We start from the raw sequence: 15,087 nt of genomic DNA on the forward strand, positions 1-15,087 counted from the left end.
TTGAAGTCAGGTAGCGTGATGCCTCCAGCTTTGTTCTTTTGACTTAGGATTGTCTTGGAGATGCGGGCTCTTTTTTGGTTCCATATGAACTTTAAAGCAGTTTTTTCCAATTCTGTGAAGAAACTCATTGGTAGCTTCATGGGGATGGCATTGAATCTATAAATTACCTTGGGCAGTATGGCCATTTTCACGATATTGATTCTTCCTATCCATGAGCATGGTATGTTCTTCCATTTGTTTGTGTCCTCTTTTATTTCACTGAGCAGTGGTTTGTAGTTCTCCTTGAAGAGGTCCTTTACATCCCTTGTAAGTTGGATTCCTAGGTATTTTATTCTCTTTGAAGCAATTGTGAATAGAAGTTCATTCCTGATTTGGCTCTCTGTTTGTCTGTTACTGGTGTATAAGAATGCTTGTGATTTTTGCACATTAATTTTGTATCCTGAGACTTTGCTGAAGTTGCTTATCAGCTTAAGGAGATTTTGGGCTGAGACAATGGGGTTTTCTAAATATACAATCATGTCATCTGGAAACAGGGAAAGTTTGACTTCTTCTTTTCCTAACTGAATACCCTTGATTTCTTTCTCTTGCCTAATTGCCCTAGCCAGAACTTCCAACACTATGTTGAATAGGAGTGGTGAGAGAGGGCATCCCTGTCTTGTGCCAGTTTTCAAAGGGAATTTTTCCAGTTTTTGCCCATTCAGTATGATATTGGCTGTGGGTTTGTCATAAATAGCTGTTATTATTTTGAGGTACGTTCCATCAATACCGAATTTATTGAGCGTTTTTAGCATGAAGGGCTGTTGAATTTTGTCAAAAGCCTTTTCTGCATCTATTGAGATAATCATGTGGTTCTTGTCTTTGGTTCTGTTTATATGCTGGATTATGTTTATTGATTTGCGAATGTTGAACCAGCCTTGCATCCCAGGGATGAAGCCCACTTGATCATGGTGGATAAGCTTTTTGATGTGTTGCTGAATCCAGTTTGCCAGTATTTTATTGAGGATTTTTACATCGATGTTCATCAGGGATATTGGTCTAAAATTCTCTTTTTTTGTTGTGTCTCTGCCAGGCTGTGGTATCAGGATGATGTTGGCCTCATAAAATGAGTTAGGGAGGATTCCCTCTTTTTCTATTGATTGGAATAGTTTCAGAAGGAATGGTACCAACTCCTCCTTGTACCTCTGGTAGAATTCAGCTGTGAATCCATCTGGTCCTGGACTTTTTTTGGTTGGTAGGCTATTAATTATTGCCTCAATTTCAGAGCCTGCTATTGGTCTATTCAGGGATTCAACTTCTTCCTGGTTTAGTCTTGGAAGAGTGAAAGTGTCCAGGAAATTATCCATTTCTTCTAGATTTTCCAGTTTATTTGCGTAGAGCTGTTTATAGTATTCTCTGATGGTAGTTTGTATTTCTGTGGGGTCGGTGGTGATATCCCCTTTATCATTTTTAATTGCGTCGATTTGATTCTTCTCTCTTTTCTTCTTTATTAGTCTTGCTAGTGGTCTGTCAATTTTGTTGATCTTTTCAAAAAACCAACTCCTGGATTCATTGATTTTTTGGAGAGTTTTTTGTGTCTCTATCTCCTTCAGTTCTGCTCTGATCTTAGTTATTTCTAGCCTTCTGCTAGCTTTCGAATGTGTTTGCTCTTGCTTCTCTAGTTCTTTTAATTGTGATGTTAGAGTGTCAATTTTAGATCTTTCCTGCTTTCTCTTGTGGGCATTTAGTGCTATAAATTTCCCTCTACACACTGCTTTAAATGTGTCCCAGAGATTCTGGTATGTTGTATCTTTGTTCTCATTGGTTTCAAAGAACATCTTTATTTCTGCCTTCATTTCGTTATGTACCCAGTAGTCATTCAGGAGCAGGTTGTTCAGTTTCCATGTAGTTGAGCGGTTTTGATTGAGTTTCTTAGTCCTGAGTTCTAGTTTGATTGCACTGTGGTCTGAGAGACAGTTTGTTATAATTTCTGTTCTTGTACATTTGCTGAGGAGTGCTTTACTTCCAATTACGTGGTCGATTTTGGAGTAAGTACGATGTGGTGCTGAGAAGAATGTATATTCTGTTGATTTGGGGTGGAGAGTTCTATAGATGTCTATTAGGTCTGCTTGCTGCAGAGATGAGTTCAATTCCTGGATATCCTTGTTAACTTTCTGTCTCGTTGATCTGTCTAATGTTGACAGTGGAGTGTTGAAGTCTCCCATTATTATTGTATGGGAGTCTAAGTCTCTTTGTAAGTCTCTAAGGACTTGCTTTATGAATCTGGGTGCTCCTGTATTGGGTGCATATATATTTAGGATAGTTAGCTCTTCCTGTTGAATTGATCCCTTTACCATTATGTAATGGCCTTCTTTGTCTCTTTTGATCTTTGATGGTTTAAAGTCTGTTTTATCAGAGACTAGTATTGCAACCCCCGCTTTTTTTTGTTCTCCGTTTGCTTGGTAAATCTTCCTCCATCCCTTTATTTTGAGCCTATGTATGTCTCTGCGTGTGAGATGGGTCTCCTGAATACAGCAGACTGATGGGTCTTGACTCTTTATCCAGTTTGCCAGTCTGTGTCTTTTAATTGGAGCATTTAGTCCATTTACATTTAAGGTTAAGATTGTTATGTGTGAACTTGATCCTGCCATTATGATATTAACTGGTTATTTTGCTCGTTAGTTGATGCAGTTTCTTCCTAGCCTCGATGGTCTTTACATTTTGGCATGTTTTTGCAATGGCTGGTACCTGTTGTTCCTTTCCATGTTTAGTGCTTCCTTCAGGGTCTCTTGTAAGGCAGGCCTAGTGGTGACAAAATCTCTAAGCATTTGCTTATCTGTAAAGGATTTTATTTCTCCTTCACTTATGAAACTTAGTTTGGCTGGATATGAAATTCTGGGTTTAAAATTCTTTTCTTTAAGAATGTTGAATATTGGCCCCCACTCTCTTCTGGCTTGGAGAGTTTCTGCCGAGAGATCTGCTGTTAGTCTGATGGGCTTCCCTTTGTGGGTAACCCGACCTTTCTCTCTGGCTGCCCTTAAGATTTTTTCCTTCATTTCAACTTTGGTGAATCTGGCAATTATGTGTCTTGGAGTTGCTCTTCTCGAGGAGTATCTTTGTGGCGTTCTCTGTATTTCCTGGATTTGAATGTTGGCCTGCCCTACTAGGTTGGGGAAGTTCTCCTGGATGATATCCTGAAGAGTGTTTTCCAACTTGGTTCCATTTTCCCCCTCACTTTCAGGCACCCCAATCAGACGTAGATTTGGTCTTTTTACATAATCCCATACTTCTTGCAGGCTTTGTTCATTTCTTTTTCTTCTTTTTTCTTTTGGTTTCTCTTCTCGCTTCATTTCATTCATTTGATCCTCAATCGCAGATACTCTTTCTTCCAGTTGATCGAGTCGGTTACTGAAGCTTGTGCATTTGTCACGTATTTCTCGTGTCATGGTTTTCATCTCTTTCATTTCGTTTATGACCTTCTCTGCATTAATTACTCTAGCCATCAATTCTTCCACTTTTTTTTCAAGATTTTTAGTTTCTTTGCGCTGGGTACATAATTCCTCTTTTAGCTCTGAGAAATTTGATGGACTGAAGCCTTCTTCTCTCATCTCGTCAAAGTCATTCTCCGTCCAGCTTTGATCCGTTGCTGGCGATAAGCGCGCTCCTTTGCCAGGGGAGATGCGCTCTTATTTTTTGAATTTCCAGCTTTTCTGCCCTGCTTTTTCCCCATCTTTTTGGTTTTATCTGCCTCTGGTCTTTGATGATGGTGATGTACTGATGGGGTTTTGGTGTAGGTGTCCTTCCTGTTTGATAGTTTTCCTTCTAACAGTCAGGACCCTCAGCTGTAGGTCTGTTGGAGATTGCTTGAGGTCCACTCCAGACCCTGTTTGCCTGGGTATCAGCAGCAGAGGCTGCAGAAGATAGAATATTTCTGAACAGCGAGTGTACCTGTCTGATTCTTGCTTTGGAAGCTTCCTCTCAGGGGTGTACTCCACCCTGTGAGGTGTGGGGTGTCAGACTGCCCCTAGTGGGGGATGTCTCCCAGTTAAGCTACTCAGGGGTCAGGGACCCACTTGAGCAGGGAGTCTGTCCCTTCTCAGATCTCAACCTCTGTGTTGGGAGATCCACTGCTCTCTTCAAAGCTGTCAGACAGAGTCGTTTGCATCTGCAGAGGTTTCGGCTGTGTTTGTTATTGCCCTGTCCCCAGAGGTGGAGTCTACAGAGACAGGCAGGTTTCCTTGAGCTGCTGTGAGCTCCACCCAGTTCGAGCTTCCCAGCAGCTTTGTTTACCTACTTAAGCCTCAGCAATGGCGGGCGCCCCTCCCCCAGCCTCGCTGCTGCCTTGCCGGTAGATCACAGACTGCTGTGCTAGCAATGAGGGAGGCTCCGTGGGTGTGGGACCCTCCCGGCCAGGTGTGGGATATGATCTCCTGGTGTGCCTGTTTGCTTAAAGCGCAGTATTGGGGTGGGAGTTACCCGATTTTCCAGGTGTTGTGTGTCTCAGTTCCCCTGGCTAGGAAAAGGGATTCCCTTCCCCCTTGCGCTTCCCAGGTGAGGCAATGCCTCGCCCCGCTTCAGCTCTCGCTGGTCGGGCTGCAGCAGCTGACCAGCACCGATCGTCCGGCACTCCCCAGTGAGATGAACCCAGTACCTCAGTTGAAAATGCAGAAATCACCGGTCTTCTGTGTCGCTCGCGCTGGGAGTTGGAGACTGGAGCTGTTCCTATTCGGCCATCTTGCTCCGCCCTACTTTTAGTTTTTTAATTGTATATATTTAAGGAGTACAATGTGATGTTTTGATATATTTATATGCAATGAAATGGTTATTTTGTCAAGCTAATTAATATCTTCATCATTTCACATAGTTACCCTTGGAATACATGTAATTCTAATGGCATCTTAAGAATCTTGTAAGTAGAGTCATTCCAGACAGGCAACAAGTGTTAACTGTGAAGCGATACATCATTGATAGTCTTTTCTGTCCCCTCCCTCGTTTGAACTACTTGTTTGTTAGAAATCCCCCTAGAAACATATGTACTTCTTTAGAACAATGTTAAAACTATAATTGGATACAGTAGGCATGCTCTAACACATTTTCAGAGTTAAAACACGGCTTATGGTATATTCTATTTACTCTTATGGCAACTTTTAGAACAATTGAAGTCATTTAGGAATCATTTAGGAAAAAAGGAAATACTAAGCGTTTGTCTTTTGCAATCTTCATAGAACTAATGAGAAGATAGCAGAGGTCAGTGCACAACTTACTGTGAAGAAAGAGCTGACCAGATCTCCATTCGCTGCTTGTAGTACAAGGCCCATCCTAGAGCCACCTTGTGCTGGAAATCTTAATGATAGTGAAGATCTCAACAGAAAACATATTCCAAGAAAAAAGAAGTCTGCTCCTGAGAGCATGGAGAGCTACTTGTTGAAGGTTAGTTATCTTTTTTCCTTTGGTGTTCACATGTCTGATCTAATTCTTGTATGTTATTTGGTGAAATACTCAGTTACTTAATTGTCTGGTGTATGGTCAAGTAAAGGTAATAATTATCTGTGTTAATAAAGAGAGGAGACAGAAATTTTACAGTTATTTTTAAGTCCCTGGAGCTCTCATTCATAAGAGATTACTCCTTTGTTAACTTTATTCAATAAACGTAACCAAACTGACACATTTTAAATTTCTTTAAAAACTGCAATTAAGTTAGATTTTAACCAAAGGTATACTTTGATGTGCTTTGTCTTACTAACTGATTTTACTTTGTCTGGGGTTCACTTTTAAAGGGTTTAGTGTGCGTGGGGTCACTTTTAAAGTTTTTCTGCATCATCTCAGATTTTCTACCCCTCATCATATGTGAATGATTGGTGTCCAAACACTAACCACACATGGATGTTTATTATTTAAAAGGATCCAAGGTGAATACTTTTATATGTTATATAAACCTGCAACACTTGATTAATCTGTTCTTTAAGTTAAAAGTTTTGTGATTTTCTTACATGAGTACATCTGGTTATAAAAATTTGTATAAAAATTGCTATTGCATTTACAGTGTTTTAATCCCAATTTTAGTAAAATGTGTCTATTGTTATGTGGTTGTACAGTGGTTTTGAAATAGTTAAATGAAACAAATATTTGAATTTTTAAAGTAAAGCTCACATAAGTTATGTCTCTCTACTTGGCCATAACTGGAGTGATTGGTGACTAAGATGGCAATGATATCTAGAGTCCTTCAATAGCAAATGTGACCAAACAGAATCAATTCTGTTCTTAATACCCCAAATTCCATGTAAAGCTGCACATGGACATCTCCCCTGGACATGTAACAGGAACCTTTTAGTTCAACTATGTGGTTTCACTCAGAGTAAGAGTCTATTTCTGGGGATTTCAAAATGAATCCAAGAATGACAAGCTATATCAACTATAGAGTCGGTAAGGGAAAAAAAAAAAAAAAAAAAAACGTAGTTCAGCTATGCTTGACCCAGATTAAGGTATTTGTCTAACATTTGTCCATTTTTCAACTGGGGGAAAATTACAGAAGCTGGGCACAGTGGCACATACCTGTAGTCCCAGCTACTCCTGAGGCTGAGGCAGAAAGATCACTTGAGCTCAGGAGTTCAAAGCTGCAGTGCGCAATGATTATTCCTGTGAGTAGCTATAGCACTGCAGCACTCCAGACTGGGCAACATAGCAAGATTCTATCTCTTAAAAAATTACAAAATCCAGAAAGCATTTGTTTGAACAAAAATAAATAGTTTTCTTTGTGTATATTGTTGTTTTTAAAATTTTTAATCGGTCCACATTTGCTTATAGTTTTGATGTTTTTATGGTCTCCTTAATGCACAGAAAAGCACAGGCCCACATGGAATGAGCCTCAACCTTGTTGTGTTTACCTGGCTATTTCATGTCCTAACAAATCATAGAAGAGCAAATCTAAGGTTTCTTAGACAGCATTGCGGCCAAATAGCTTAAAAGAGAATGCATTAAATGATTATTTTAATACATAGATTACAAGAGCCCAGCTAGCTGATATTTTTAATCATATTGTTTGCTTAGGTTTTATGTTTCTGAAAAAAACGAGATGATCAGCATATGTGGTAAGATTAGAAAGAATATGTGGTAAGATTAGAAAGTCAAGGAAGAAGAAACTATTTCTGTAAGTGTTATACAGTCATCTTGTTTGCTGTGGTGGATAGGCAGCAAATGGTGCTCCTCATTCCCTTCTGAGTTCAGAACACTGGAGTCAGATGGACATCAACACACTAGCTCTATCACAGACTCATGATAACTAATGGGAGGATGTGGCTCAGATGTGCAGCCACAGTATTTTATCCCAGATCAGGCACTAACCCACAGAGTTTTAAGTGGAGAAAACAAATGCTTGACACCCATCGCAGTTGCATGCTGCTTACTGCAGAGATGACAGCAAACCTGAACTCATGTCACCATGGGCAGACACATCTTTTGAAAGAGATCCTGAGCCAAGCAAGCACACTGTATGCTTTGCCCAAATTCACCCATTAGGTAGATCTGACATCTTCTCAAGAGGAAGCTGTAGGTAGAGAGTCTAAGCCCTCACTTGAAACCTGAGGCCAGGGAAATGAAGCTTCTCCTATCATTTCTGGCTGGATTTAAGTGATAATTGAAATTAAGTCCACATCTTTGTACCAATTAATGTTGGACAGATGTATGCTAGATGGTAAAGAGAAATCTGTTTTGTGTTTTCAGTTTTTCTATAACTCACAACATGGATGATCGCCTTGTTGATTGATTTTCATAAACCAAGTCTTATTTGGAGGAGAATGAATAGTTATTTTAAGGAACAGTTTTCTCGATTTCTGGTTGCTTGGTTCAACTGAAGATTTTCTCCTTCAAGTTTTCTGCTCTGCAGTTTGAAAAATGTGTTCTTTATAAATTGAGTGTCTCAATTGGTACTAGCAGAAGTTATGATACTAATTGTTGTTTAAATTTTATTCAAACTTACCTTGGAGAGCTACTTTTTTTGTCTCATGCTTAAACATTAGAGCACATCGTGACAGTTTATAGATGCCTTTTCTCTGAGTTTTTGTTGTTGTTGTTGTTGTTGTTTTTTAAGACAGAGTCTCACTCTGTCACCCAGGCTGGAGTGCAGTGACGCAATCTCTGCTCACTGCAACTTCTGCCTCCTGGGTTCCAGCGCTTCTCCTGCCTCAGCCTCCTGAGTAGCTGGGACTACAGGTGTGCACCACCACACCTGACTAATTTTTGTAATTTTAGTAGAGACAGGGTTTCACCATATTGGCCAGGCTGGTCTCGAACTCCTAACCTTGTGATCCACCCACTTCGGCCTTCCAAAGTGCTGGGATTACAGGCGTGAGCCACCACACCTGGCCTCTCTGAGTTATTTTTTAAAATCTGTGTTTCTTTTCCAAATATGAACGAAGCAGCTAGGGGCATAGAATAACTCCAAGCTCAGTGAAAGATCTGAAGCCACCCACTCCTAGCTTGCAACTAATTGGCTTTCTGACCTCAGGCAAGCTGCAGTCTCTCTGAGCCTGTTTTGTTTCTTATATAAAATTAGGGACTTTGACTAAATCAATGACATTCATACCTTTAAGTAAAACTCTTTTTTTTTTTTTTTTTTTTTGAGACAGAGTCTCGCTCTGTCGCCCAGGCTGGAGTGCAGTGGCGCAATCTCGGCTCACTGCAAGCTCCGCCTCCCGGGTTCACGCCATTCTCCTGCCTCAGCCTCCTGAGTAGCTGGGACTACAGGCGCCCGCCACCGCGCCCGGCTAATTTTTTTTTGTATTTTTAGTAGAAACGGGGTTTCACCGTGGTCTCGATCTCCTGACCTTGTGATCCGCCCGCCTCGGCCTCCCAAAGTGCTGGGATTACAGGCGTGAGCCACCGCGCCCGGCCTTTTTTTTTTTTTTTTAAAGAATAGAACTTTTTTAAATTGCATGAAACCACTTTATAGAAAGCAGAAGTACTGCTGTCTGACTAAAGGAAGGATCAGTGCTCTGAAACCGTGACTTTCTTATCCCTTAATCCTTCAGCGTCCTCTGTGGAACCTTAGATTTCTATGGGACATAGCTTGAAAAGGGTCATTTCTAAGAGAATCCTACTAATTAGCTAAAGTATGCTGGTACTTATGTTCTCCCATGTATAATTTTCCCACCTACTTATATTTTTAATGAAAAAGTATAAATATATTTGCAGATGTGCTTGCAGATTGTTGATGTTGGACTTCCTCCACCATCTGAGACATAATCCCCACCTGGAGATAAAGAGAAAGGCCACAGAGACAGGAGGAGCAATTTTATTAAAAAGTTTATGTATTTTACTCCATAAGGAGCTAGTATAGCTTTTGATTTAGTATGTTGTATAAAGTGAAGATTAACAGTTTACTAAGCTCTTTTATATCCTCTGGTGATGTTCAGTTTCTCCTGAGCTATTGCTCTGCACACTACAAAAACCATCGATGGCCCGGCCCCCTTGTCTCACTGAATAAGACAGTGATTAATGTCATCAAGACACTTTTCTCTCCTTTTCCCTTCTGTTAGCTGTGCCAGGCACTGTATTAAGTGGTTCAACGGGGGACAACAATTCTGAATTTCTGTGAAGGGAAATATGAGGAAAATGTGTGATTTAATGGCAAAGCAAAAATAAAATGAAAGGACTTTTTAAAAGTCGCTTAATATTTGCCTGTTTTTACTTCTGAAAATAGGTAAAGCCACCCCGGCCTTTAACTGGCCAGGAAAAAATTGGAACCATCAACACTCAAAACCCCTTTCCTAAGCTTTTGGGTTCCCATCCCAGAGGCACTCCCTCCCTGTGTTCTGGGTCTGTCCTTTTTCCCTCTGCTTTTGCATCTGACCTGGGATCTCTTTCCCAAAGGCAGCTGCCCTCCACTGTCATTTATGTGGTGAAATATTCAAGGATCAGGGAAAGGCTGGAAGAGAATTGATGTAGGGGGAGGCCACTCTGGGTTGGAAGATAGGCAGTGACTTCTACCATGTACTCTTATTGAAGAGTTTGGAGAGAAAATGACCTTTACTTAAAGTTGTTATACAAAAAGTATTCTCTCTCTACAGAGTTATGATTTCTTCAGTATTGCCGAGACCAGCTCGGTCGGGGAGACCATAACCCAGTGGCGCTAGAGGAATTAAAGACACACACACAGAAATATAGAGGGGTGAAGTGGGAAATCAGGGGTCTCACAGCATTCAGAGCTGAGAGCCGTGAGCAGAGATTTACCCATGTATTTATTAACAGCAAACCAGTCATTAGCATTGTTTCTATAGATATTAAATTAACTAAAAGTATCCCTTATGGGAAATGAAGGGATGAGCCGAATTAAAGGAATAAGTTGGGCTAGTTAACTGCAGCAGGAGTGTGTCCTTAAGGCACAGATTGCTCATGCTACTGTTTGTAGCTTAAGAATGCCTTTAAGCGGTTTTCCGCCCTGGGCGGGCCAGGTGTTCCTTGTCCTCACTCCAGTAAACCCACAACCTTCCAGCGAGGGCGTTATGGCCATCATGAACCTGTCACAGTGCTGCAGAGATTTTGTTTATGGCCAGTTTTGGGGCCAGTTTATGGCCAGATTTTGGGGGACTTGTTCCCAACAAGTATAAAAGTAAGCAATTTGTTAAGATTATTTCATTTTTATGTTAACAAAATTGAGGTGTTATGAAAATATTTGTGAATGGGGTATAAAGAAATAACAAAATCTATTACATTAGAAATATTTAGCCAGAAGAGTGTTTCGGAGAAAAGATAAAAACATTACAGTAGTAGTGTCTTAATTTGAATCATGTAAAAATGTACTTTTTATGTAGTGTTTATGAATGACAATATCTAGTGTTCTTTGAAGAAAGGCTTTCTTCTTTATCTGGTGTTGAATTACTACTTCTATATGGTCTGGCTGGTAATGCTGTTGTCATGTTACTTACTCTATAAAGCCTATCTATAATGTTTTTGTCACAGAAATGTTATGGAAAGGAGTCTCAAAATATTGGTAAACCTGTTAGTAAAAACAAAGAAAAACTGACTTGACACCTAAAATTTGTAAAGGCATTAGATATCATTATCGTTATCACCATAAACTATCTCAGACCCTGTTCTGGACATTTAGTGAGAGAATACCTATTCTACAGAAGGTTTAAATAAGAGCACTCTAGATAGAGACACTGGCAATAAGTTTGAAATATTCCCACATCTTTCATAATTAAGTAGATAACTATAACTTGCCAGATGCTTAAAAAAATGGGTACTAATTTCTGAAAAGAAATCAAAGTTGCAGTTAAATAACTCTATATTGTTTTCCTAGTTTTTAATTCTAGACATTACTGAATCAAAGAAACTAAGATTGAAAACTGGCTCTAACCTATATTCTTGTTTTCATGTAAATTTTTTGAAATCTTTGCATCTATATAAATAAAGAAATGTTAATCATAATAAATATCATAATATTTTTCCAGTGGAACTTTCACATGGCATCACAACGATACTGCTTTCTTCAAGTATGTATTAAAGATTCTGTGCTGAATTAATAGCAAAGAACATACTTTAAAATTACTATTTTCTAAAAGTGGATAATGGAGAGTTCATTTTAAGGAACTATTCATTAGAGTGAAAAACTGATTAGACCTTGATAAAAGGCAGAGTTTTGATAAGAATGGGAAAGTAATGAATTCATCGCAAAATATGACTTGAATTGTTTAACCTCTGTACTAATAAGGGAAAACATCACACTTTTGAAATGATGTAGATCCAACAGACCAATATTAATTGTACTTTTGTGAGATTAAACGGCATAACACATATATGTTCTCCATTATCTAAACTTAAAATAGGAATTTATGTGATTTTCTTAAATATAAGCATTCTTCAAGTTAGGTCTGGTCTCTAAAAGTATTATTTAAAGGCCATGTTTTGTAATTGATGCTCCTTACCATGATGTCTCTTCTTAAACATTATAAATAATATTTGTCTTATTTCAGATGCAGCAGAAGTTTCAAAATGATGTAACTAGAGAAGTAACAGGTATGTTACCAAAATTTATGAATTAAATTTGGATTAAGTAATATATGTCTAAAATAAACTGCAAATGATATCCCTTTCCATTCTTGGGCTAATAGATACTACATTAAATATTCTTTCTTATACACATTTGATGAAAGATGTGAAAAATTGAACATGTATAATGAAGAGCGTACTTATGCCTCATGAATTCATCACATTCCATAACTTGAAAAAGAAAAATCAAGAAGTCTGGCTCTATACTTCACTTCTACCATCCCTATGGAACTCTCAGCCAGCACACAGAAACTATTCTCAGAAAACAAAGGCATCATCAGCTTCTCAGGGTTATGGTAGTGATTTTTAAGGCCAAAACACTCCAGTCTCATCTAGTAACCTAGTCAAGCAGTTACAGTTTATAAACAGTCACTTGAGAGGTAATACTTTAAGTCTCCAGTCATTTACAGTGTCATTGGTTTACTTTTGCCCTCAGGAAATGTTCCAAAATTCTTAACATGGAATATAAACACCCACATTCATTTGGTTCTTGTCATGTTACTCAGGTTTATCTCTCACCACTAACTGTACTCTGCCGCTTTGCTCTAGCATCCAGCCAAACTGGACTGCACAGAACTCCACAGTTGGGGGATCGGTGGTGATGTCCCGTTTTTCATTTTTTATTGCATCTGTTTGATTCTTCTGTCTTCTTTATTAGTCTTGCTAACGGTCTATCAATTTTGTTGATCTTTTCAAAAAACCAACTCCTGGGTTCATTGATTTTTTTGAAGGGTTTGTGTGTGTGTGTGTCTCTATCTCCTTCAGTCCTGCTCTGATCTTAGTTGTTTCTTGCCTTCTGCTAGTTTTGAATGTGTTTGCTTTTGCTTCTCTAGTTCTTTTAATCGTGATGTTAGGGTGTCGATTTTAGATCTTTCCTGCTTTCTCTTGTGGGCATTTAGTGCTATAAGTTTCCCTCTACACACTGCTTTAAATGTGTCCCAGAGATTCTGGTATATTGTGTCTTGGTTCTCATTGGTTTCAAAGAACATCTTTATTTCTGCCTTCATTTTGCTATTTACCCAGTAGTCATTCAGGAGCCGGTTATTCAGTTTCCATGTAGTTGTGCGGTTTTGAGTGAGTTTCTTAATCCTGAGTTCTAATTTGATTGCACCGTGGTCTTCGAGACAGTTTGTTGTGATTTCTGTTCTTTGACATTTGCAGAGGAGTGCTTTACTTCCAACTATGTGGTCAATTTTGGAATAAGTGTGATGTGGTGCTGAAAAGAATGTATATTCTGTTGATTTGGAGTGGAGAGTTCTGTAGATGTCTATTAGGTCTGCTTGGTGAGACCAGAGTTCAATTCCTGGATATTCTTGTTAACTTTCTGTCTTGTTGATCTGTCTAATGTTGACAGTGGGGTGTTAAAGTCTCCCATTATTATTGTGTGGGAGTCTAAGTTTCTTTGTTGGTCTCTAAGAACTTGCTTTATGTATCTGGGTGCTCCTGTGTTGGGTGCATATATATTTAGGATAGTTAGCTCTTCTTGTTGAATTGATCCCTTTACTATTATGTAATGGCCTTCTTTGTCTCTTTTAATCTTTGTTAGTTTAAAGTCTGTTTTATCATAGACTAGGATTGCAACCCCTGCCTTTTTGTTTTCCATTTGCTTGGTAGATCTTCCTCCATCCCGTTATTTGAGCCTGTGTGTGTCTCTGCACGTGAGATGGGTCTCCTGAATACAGTACACTGATGCGTCTTGACTCTTTATCCAATTTTCCAGTCTGTGTCTTCTAATTGGAGCATTTAGTCCATTTACATTTAAGGTTAATATTGTTATGTATGAATTTCATCCTATCATTGTGATGTTAGCTGGTTATTTTACTCGTCAGTTGATGCAGTTTCTTCCTAGCATTGATGGTCTTTACAATTTGGCCTGTTATTACCTATCATCTGAAGCCTTCTTCTCTCAGCTCGTCAAAGTAATTCTCCGTCCAGATTTGTTCCATTGCGGGTGAGAAGCTGCGTTCCTTTGGAGGAGAAGAGGCACTCTGATTTTTAGAATTTTCAGCTTTTCTGCTCTGGTTTCTCCCCATCTTTGTGGTTTTATCTACCTTTAGTCTTTGATGATGGTGACGTACAGATGGGGTTTAGGTGTGGATGTCCTTTCTGTTTATTAGTTTTCCTTCTAACAGCCTGGACCCTCAGCTGCAGATCTGTTGGAGCTTGCTGGAGGTCCACTCCAGACCCTGTTTGCCTGGGTATCACCAGCAGAGGCTGCAGAAGAGCAAATATTGCAGAACAGCTAATGTTGCTACCTGATCCTTCCTCTGGAAGCTTCATATCAGAGGGGCAGCCGCCTGTATGAGGTGTCAGTCAGTCCCTGCTGGGAGGTGTCTCCCAGTTAGTCCACTCCAGGGTCAGGGACCCACCTGAGGAGGCAGTCTATCTGTTCTCAGATCTCAAACTCCATGCTGAGAGAACCACTACTCTATTCAAAGCTGTCAGACAGGGATGTGTAAGTCTGCAGAAGTTTCTCCAGCCTTTTGTTCAGCTATGCCCTGCCCCCTGAGGAGGAGTCTACAGAGGCAGGCAGGCCTCCCTGAGCTGAAGTGGGCTCCACCCAGTTTGAGCTTCCCGCCACTTTACTGACTCCAGCCTCATTAATGGTGGATGCCCCTCCCCCAGTCTCACTGCTGCCTTGCAGATGGATCTCAGATTGCTGTGCTAGCAGTGAGCTGGGCTTTGTGGGCATGGGACCCTCCTAGCCAGGCGCAGGATATAATCTGCTGGTGTGCCATTTGCTAAGACCATTGGAAAAGCACAGTATTAGGGTGGAAGTGTCCCATTTTTCCAGGTACCGCCTGTCACAGCTTCCCTTGGCTAGGAAAGGGAATTCCCCAACCCCTTGTACTTCCTGGGTAAGGCAATGCCCTGCCCTGCTTTGGCTCACACTCCACGGGCTGCACACTGTCTGACAAGCCCCGGTGAGCCCCAGTGAGATTAACCCAGTACCTCAGTTGGAAATACAGAAGTCACCCGTGTTCTTCATTGCTCACATTGGGAGCTGTAGACTGGAGCTGTTCCTATTTGGCCATCTTGGAACCTCCCCAGATTCTTATCTAA

The 15,087-nt window shown here is 40.0% G+C and overlaps 1 pseudogene across 4 annotated transcripts in view; it reads left to right on the plus strand.

Annotated features, from left to right (window-relative positions):
- LOC105493324 (coiled-coil domain containing 144A) overlaps positions 1 to 15,087 on the plus strand; it is a 136,456-nt pseudogene that overhangs the window by 101,841 nt on the left and 19,528 nt on the right. For all 4 annotated transcript variants that reach the window (XR_011615487.1, XR_011615489.1, XR_011615488.1 and 1 more), the window contains 2 exons: positions 5,202 to 5,406; positions 11,949 to 11,991. The product of XR_011615487.1 is annotated as a coiled-coil domain containing 144A, transcript variant X1 (transcript). The remainder of the gene's footprint in view (positions 1 to 5,201; positions 5,407 to 11,948; positions 11,992 to 15,087) is intronic.

Source organism: Macaca nemestrina, chromosome 17 (assembly GCF_043159975.1).
Source record: "Macaca nemestrina isolate mMacNem1 chromosome 17, mMacNem.hap1, whole genome shotgun sequence".
NCBI lineage: Eukaryota > Metazoa > Chordata > Mammalia > Primates > Cercopithecidae > Macaca > Macaca nemestrina.